Genomic DNA, 6,520 nt, shown 5'->3' with positions numbered 1-6,520 from the left:
TTAGTTTAGTATGTGTATTTAGGTTTATTGTTCAAAAGCATAACAGTCATCACTATATTCTTTTAAACTCTACAGATTAAATTGATAACTAATAATGCGTCATTACAGTTCAGGCTATGACATTGTGTAGTTTACTACACAGTCAAACAGTGCAAACAGTGCTGTTTGAATCCACTCTGCAGAGCAGACTGTGGGCTCATATTTTACACACATTTTCCTTTCATTCACAGTATGAATCAGATATGATTCTATGACTCTTCAAAGAAGTAGAGGGTAAAATGATCACTTCCGGGTGATGTTAGTGAGAATAAATCCAAATTTAGAGGTTTGGAAGACAGCAAGCTGCTCTCAATTAGCAACACAGCAAATTCTGGCAACATACAATCTGTCAGCAAAGACACACAGCAGGATAGTGAAAACAGGCATTTAATTGTCAAACAAATAATCAAACAATGGACTATAACTCACTATCTTGTTTTTGAAGAGGGTTAGGATAGTTTGGTTTATAAATTGTTTCTGTAAAGTTTGCTGAAATATACTTACACTCTTTAACACATCCATTCCTATTGGCTGTTTCACGGTAGTATAATGTTGCTTGAGGGTAACAACCAAACAAACAAAGTAATGAAAAGAGCTCATCTTTAATGTTTTTCTATTTCAGATGACATGAATTCTAAACTTGAAGGGTTTTTTTAAAAATATATATATGTTTCGTGAGTATTGTAAAAAAACTTTACTAAAATTTTAAACAATAACCTCTTTTTAAAAAATGTATACCATTATGATATGGTGTTGTTTTAAGGTAACATACCCAAAAGTGTGCCCCCAAAATTATATATAAATATATATATAAATATATATATATATATATATAACTGAATTTCTTTAAATCATGTTTACATAGTCTATTTTATAACAAAAAACCCCATTATGAACATGTTAGCATTTTTTTTTTTACATAACTTTCCTATGCCCCCTCATTTAGGGCAACTACAGAAACCATTAAGACCACAGGCCCTGATCCCAGCACACATTTGACTCGTCATAGCAGGAAAAGCACACGCATTACTAATCCCATTAACATTGGTTCTTGCAGTAAGTAATGACACTGACAGTGAAAGTAAACATTTTGCATTAGAAATCTCACTAAAGTAAAATTATGTAAGTATAATCAGGAAAATATGCTTGAAGTATTTAAAGTAAACGTTAAAAAGGCAGAAAACTGTCCCCCAGTTACTTTACTTTATATCATATCTTATAATTAGATTCTTATTACTAATATTATTGCTATGTATTATTGTAAAAGCAGGATTTTACTGTAGATGGTTGAGGTGGAGCTCATTTTGAACTTCTTTTGTACAAAACTAATGATTATTTTTATTATGGATTAGTCTGATTTTTCAGTTAATCAACTGATTGATTGATTTTTCTAATAATTAAAAAGAAAAGTATTAAATCCTCATCATTGTTAAGCTAGAACCATTTAAGCTTTTTACATGAAAGATGATGATCAAAATAGTTGTCAATACATTTTCTGTCAGTTGACTGATTTATATCAACTAACTGTTTCAGCTGTACTTTTATAAACTGTTGGGGAGTTAAAAATATGACATAACATATTTAGCAGGCTCTTTGGATGTTTTGTATGCAAAAATATAACTGAAAATCATAACTGAAGCTGTCAGATGAATGTAGTGCACTAAGTATGATATTTCCCTCCAAAATGTATATAAGTAGAAGTATAAACGAGGATGATAGGAAAATTACCTCAAATTTATAGCCTACTTAAATATAGTACTTGATTAATGTACTTAGTTAGATTCCACCAATGCTTTCTTCAACCATTTATTAATTTCAAGGTCAATGTGAAATCATTTGTTCTTGACCATTGAAATATGCTACAAGTTTTCAGCTGGACAGCAATATGTGGGCTCATTCATTCCATTTGAATTCTTAGATGCTTCAGTCACTTGGCTTTGGCTCAGATAAACTGTCAAACACAAGTGATACAGATGTGTGCTAAAACACAACGCATCATTTTTGTGCGTGCAGCTCAGAAGTACGTGTGTGTGCGCGTGCATGCACGCCAATACATGGCCAATACTGCATCTTGCTGTGTTCTCGTGTGAATTTCAACGGTGTGATAAAAGCTTTGATGACTGTACTTTCTGATCCCACAATATGACTGAGCACATGATGTTGAGGTGAGAGTTGTGTTTTGATTCTTGCTGACGGGTGGGGTTTTGGGAGACTTGCATGTGAACTGTAAAAGATGCTGCCCTCTCAGTGTGGGTGATTCAAAGTGAAAATCATCAATCATCACTTCTTCCCTGACAGAGGTGTTGGATGTGAGGGCTTACTCAGCTGATTCAAGCCAGACTGGGGGTGAGTATTTGTTTCATTAGCGGTGAAATTCTACCAGTGCCACTGAAACTTTAAAGTGAGTGAGTCCTGAATTAAGAATTTCAAAGAAAACAGGTCTTTGGCTGTTGTCTCAATATTTATTTCATCTGTGGTTGAAATATAAAATACAAGTGATAAAAGCTTTACTCATTCATGGGATTACTTGACCAAAGTGTGCAACGATAAAAAAAGGGTTAAGGGGTTGTGGTTTAGTGGAAGGAGGCACATGGGTAGTTGTAAAAAAAAAAACAAAACATCACCTTTAAAGGGGAAGCCAACACCAGAAACTTGCATCAAAGGCCAGGTTTGTGGGACCCATTCATCACCCCTCCCTGCCACCCTATAGGCTCCTTATATTACATTGTTACTGACAGTGTTGTAACTTGACACCGTCCTGCTGTATTTGATGCGCACATGACAGATTCGTCTGGCTTCATTCTCAACTGACGCTGCCTGTGCACGTACTGAGGGGACGCATCAGGTGTCATCCAGCTGTCGGCTGGTGTATAATAACACCACTAACACTGTCTGTGACTGTCTCATTCTTAGCTGCTTACACCAAAAGCACTGACTTAGCACCGCTATTTTATGCGTTTGGAATGAAAACAGGTTACACTTTCACATTCACTGGTGGCCACGCCACTCAAAGTGCCACCTGTAACTCAGCTTAAATGCACACATGCACACACACCCACACACACACACTTATAGAGCAGCCATCAGGAGCAAAATTGGGCTTCAGTATCTTGTCCAAGGATCTTTCAACATGTTGACTGGAGGAGCAGAGGACTTACCATCCAATTTGCGGACAACCTGCTGTACCTCTTGAGCCACAGGCATTTTCTTGTGAGGATTTAACATGTCAGATCTGAGTTTGACATAAATAAGACATCAGTGGACCACTCTACATTTACACTTTCTTACAATTTACCTGTTAGTTTATTAGAAGAATAAGTATTTAAGAGAGGAGTTGATTCAATTCAATGTATGATCATTTTGGAGGCAGCAGTTTGTGGAACTGTTTGACAAGTGTTACCAGTAGGACTAAATAACACCTCTCTGGTGTTGCATTTCTTCACATCCCTAAAATACCTCTGTATGTGTAACATGTGTACATTGGCTTATTGACCAATGAACAAAGCAGTGTCTTATCTTAGAATTTGAAAGTTTCGTTGGGTATTTTGTGTTTAATATACCAGTCAAATGTAGATGCGTAGGGGGTAGTTAGTAATGGGACTTTCCCAGTGAAATTGCGTTTTCTTTCTCTGCACGCAAGAGCCATGCAGGGCCCCTGGGTGTGCATCCAAGACACCGTAACAAAACCACCATTTGACTTTTTATTTTAGGAGCCTCTGTTCTGTTTAGTATGTATATGTGCAGTGAGATCAGAGTTGTTGGGTAAGTATGTAGTGGAGTAAAACATGATTTCAACTAAGATTTCTTCATGGCACAATATTCCTTATTTATACATGAACCACAGGATATAGTTTATATTCTTTAACAACAGCACACAGCTGCAGTAAGGTACAATTTGTCTGTTATATCATTTCAGTTGAACTGTTGGCGTATCTAACCTCGCCTGACTGCTGCAGTTTTCACTCAATGGATCTTTGTAACAATAGCACCATGTTCCCAGAAAAATCCATTAAATCAAAGCAGTTAATTGCAGCTTGGGTTTGACTTCTGCAGCCCTATAGTATTGAATATGATAGCAATGTACTCACAGAAGTCAATTCTAAGGTTTTGGATCCCAGCAATTTTAGCAACACCTAAAAATATATCCAAGAAAGAAACATAAGTGTCTAGACAATGTTCTGTCTATCCTGTTTTCAGGGATGTTTTGATGTTCTAAGATTTACAGCACTTACATTGGTGACTAAAATGCTATTTATTGCTGATAGAAATTATAGCCAAAACTAAGAATATTCATATTTTCCATATTTTCCATTTTTATGCAGATGATACTATCCTGTATGGATAGGTTACAGTCTGCTTTTCTTCAGATGTTTCTGTAAAACCTCACACTTTTACTGAATATAGTGGAATGAACCCCTTATTCTATTTTTTTTTCTTCCTGCCATTCTGTAATTGTAGTAAAAAGCTTTTCAGTCCTCAAAATATCTGTAAACTTGGTTTGACAGCAATATGATTTTAAACCACTAGCACAGTATAAATATAAAACTGTATTTCTGACACATTCTCCAAGGTAGCAGCTAGATTTATTAATCATTTTTAAACAAGGTTTTAAAAAACGAAATTTCATTTGTCCTTGATTTTGCTACAGCTTTGGAGTTAAAAGATGAGTTGATTCAAATCAGCTGCTGCTATGAAAATCCCATCTTGTTCTGGACATGTTGATGCAGGCGGCATCATTCAATTCCTGCAGTGCATTTTTTGAATTTGCATCAGAGTCTTGTGTCCTTATGGCTCCCAACAAGGTCCATCTATCCTGTATAACAGCTTGATCCAGGATGTCAGGGGTTAACCATGTTTCTGTGAAGATGTGTGCAGAGCAGATTTCCCGTTACTGAGTGAGTCTCCATCACGTCTTATCCACTTTATTCTTCTGCCACCCGACATTAGTCAGAAGAAGACTCGGTAGACGAACAGTTCTCAGTTCAAGTCAGGTCAGCCTTGCCCTGATGCCGGATGCAGTTTACCACTGTGCCCACTTTTATTGCAGAAGATAAATATCATACACATCTCTGTGTACTTTATGATTAAGTAATACCTAAAAGCTACACACAGTTTGGGTTGTAATTGTGTCCTACTGAAGGTGCCTCAGTATATCACATATTTCCTCAAATGTAAAACTACAGTCCCTCAGCACAGTTCACAGGACTGAATCGATACCACATCAGTAAATACAGAAACTGCACAGACAGCCTTCTTGTGCTTTGTGCCATATAAATGGAATAAATTAATTACATAAATGTTGCTCATATATGAATGGTTGTGTTTTATTGTGTATCCTACCTAGCTCTGGAATAAAATAAAAATTGTAGGGGGCAAGGCTACCTGGCTTGCAACAGGGCAATTTTTTTAAGGCACAAAGGCAGCATGCCAGGGATTCGAGGCTATAAGTTAAAAGAGGTGATTTTGATCTCACATAAATAGAATCTACTTCTTACAGCATTATTGGCTCTTTAATAAGCAGTGTAACACATCTAGTGAAATAGATAATAAATAGTTTTAATGTCCTGTGTATGCAGTCTGATGAGGAATATGACATGATGGTGACATATTTACATCACATCTATCAGCACATATGGGTGAGACAGACATGTACATTCTATGCACTTTGCATATTTTATCATATCTCAGATTTAGGTATGGGATTTTTCAAAATAAACAAATAGCCAATAACATTAATTAATTACATTAATAGCACTTAATCAATAACAATCTGAATTAAACACATTGTTTTGTGTGATGCTTATGATGAAAGTTGCTGATGAGTGAGCCATCTCACTTCTTCCTATCTCTGTTGAGGCATATGTTCAGATTGGTGCTCTGTTTTTATTTCAGGATGGTGACTGAGCAGTGAGATAGCATGTATTTTGGATTGACCATTGCAACAATATTGTATTCAAACAGTGTAGGGAAGGTTACCTCTGAAAAAGGTTACAGATTACAAGTTACTCTGTTGAAAATGTATGAAGTTATGTAACTGTTTTAATTACTTAATAAATCAATTAACTTAGTACATTTGATTACTTCTTTATTACTTTTCTACTAAATGTTTAAAACAGGGCAATAAAGCTGAATAGACCTAAAAACATAAGTGCATAAATGTTGCGCTCAAATCTGTCTCAATGGCTTTGCTGACCCAGGTTGCCCAAAAATCTGCCAAAAGAAGGCATTCCTGCACAGCAAAAGATGCAAAGCAACAGAAGGAATGTTTTATTCAACAATAAATGTTTTACTGAAATGCTTTTTTTTTTCCAATCGCTTTGTAATCCCATATTTTGATGTAAGTGTATTTTAATTACATATTTTTTTTCTGAGTTGGACACATGTTTGGGTTTATCAGAATCAGAATCTGAATTAGAATCCGGTTTTATTGCCAAGTACATTTACACATACAAGGAATTTGACTTAGTGTTTTGGTGCAAAA

Source organism: Plectropomus leopardus, chromosome 8 (genome assembly GCF_008729295.1).
Source record: "Plectropomus leopardus isolate mb chromosome 8, YSFRI_Pleo_2.0, whole genome shotgun sequence".
NCBI lineage: Eukaryota > Metazoa > Chordata > Actinopteri > Perciformes > Serranidae > Plectropomus > Plectropomus leopardus.
The sequence above is the reverse complement of the archived record's forward strand: the minus strand, read 5'-3'. Positions refer to the sequence as shown.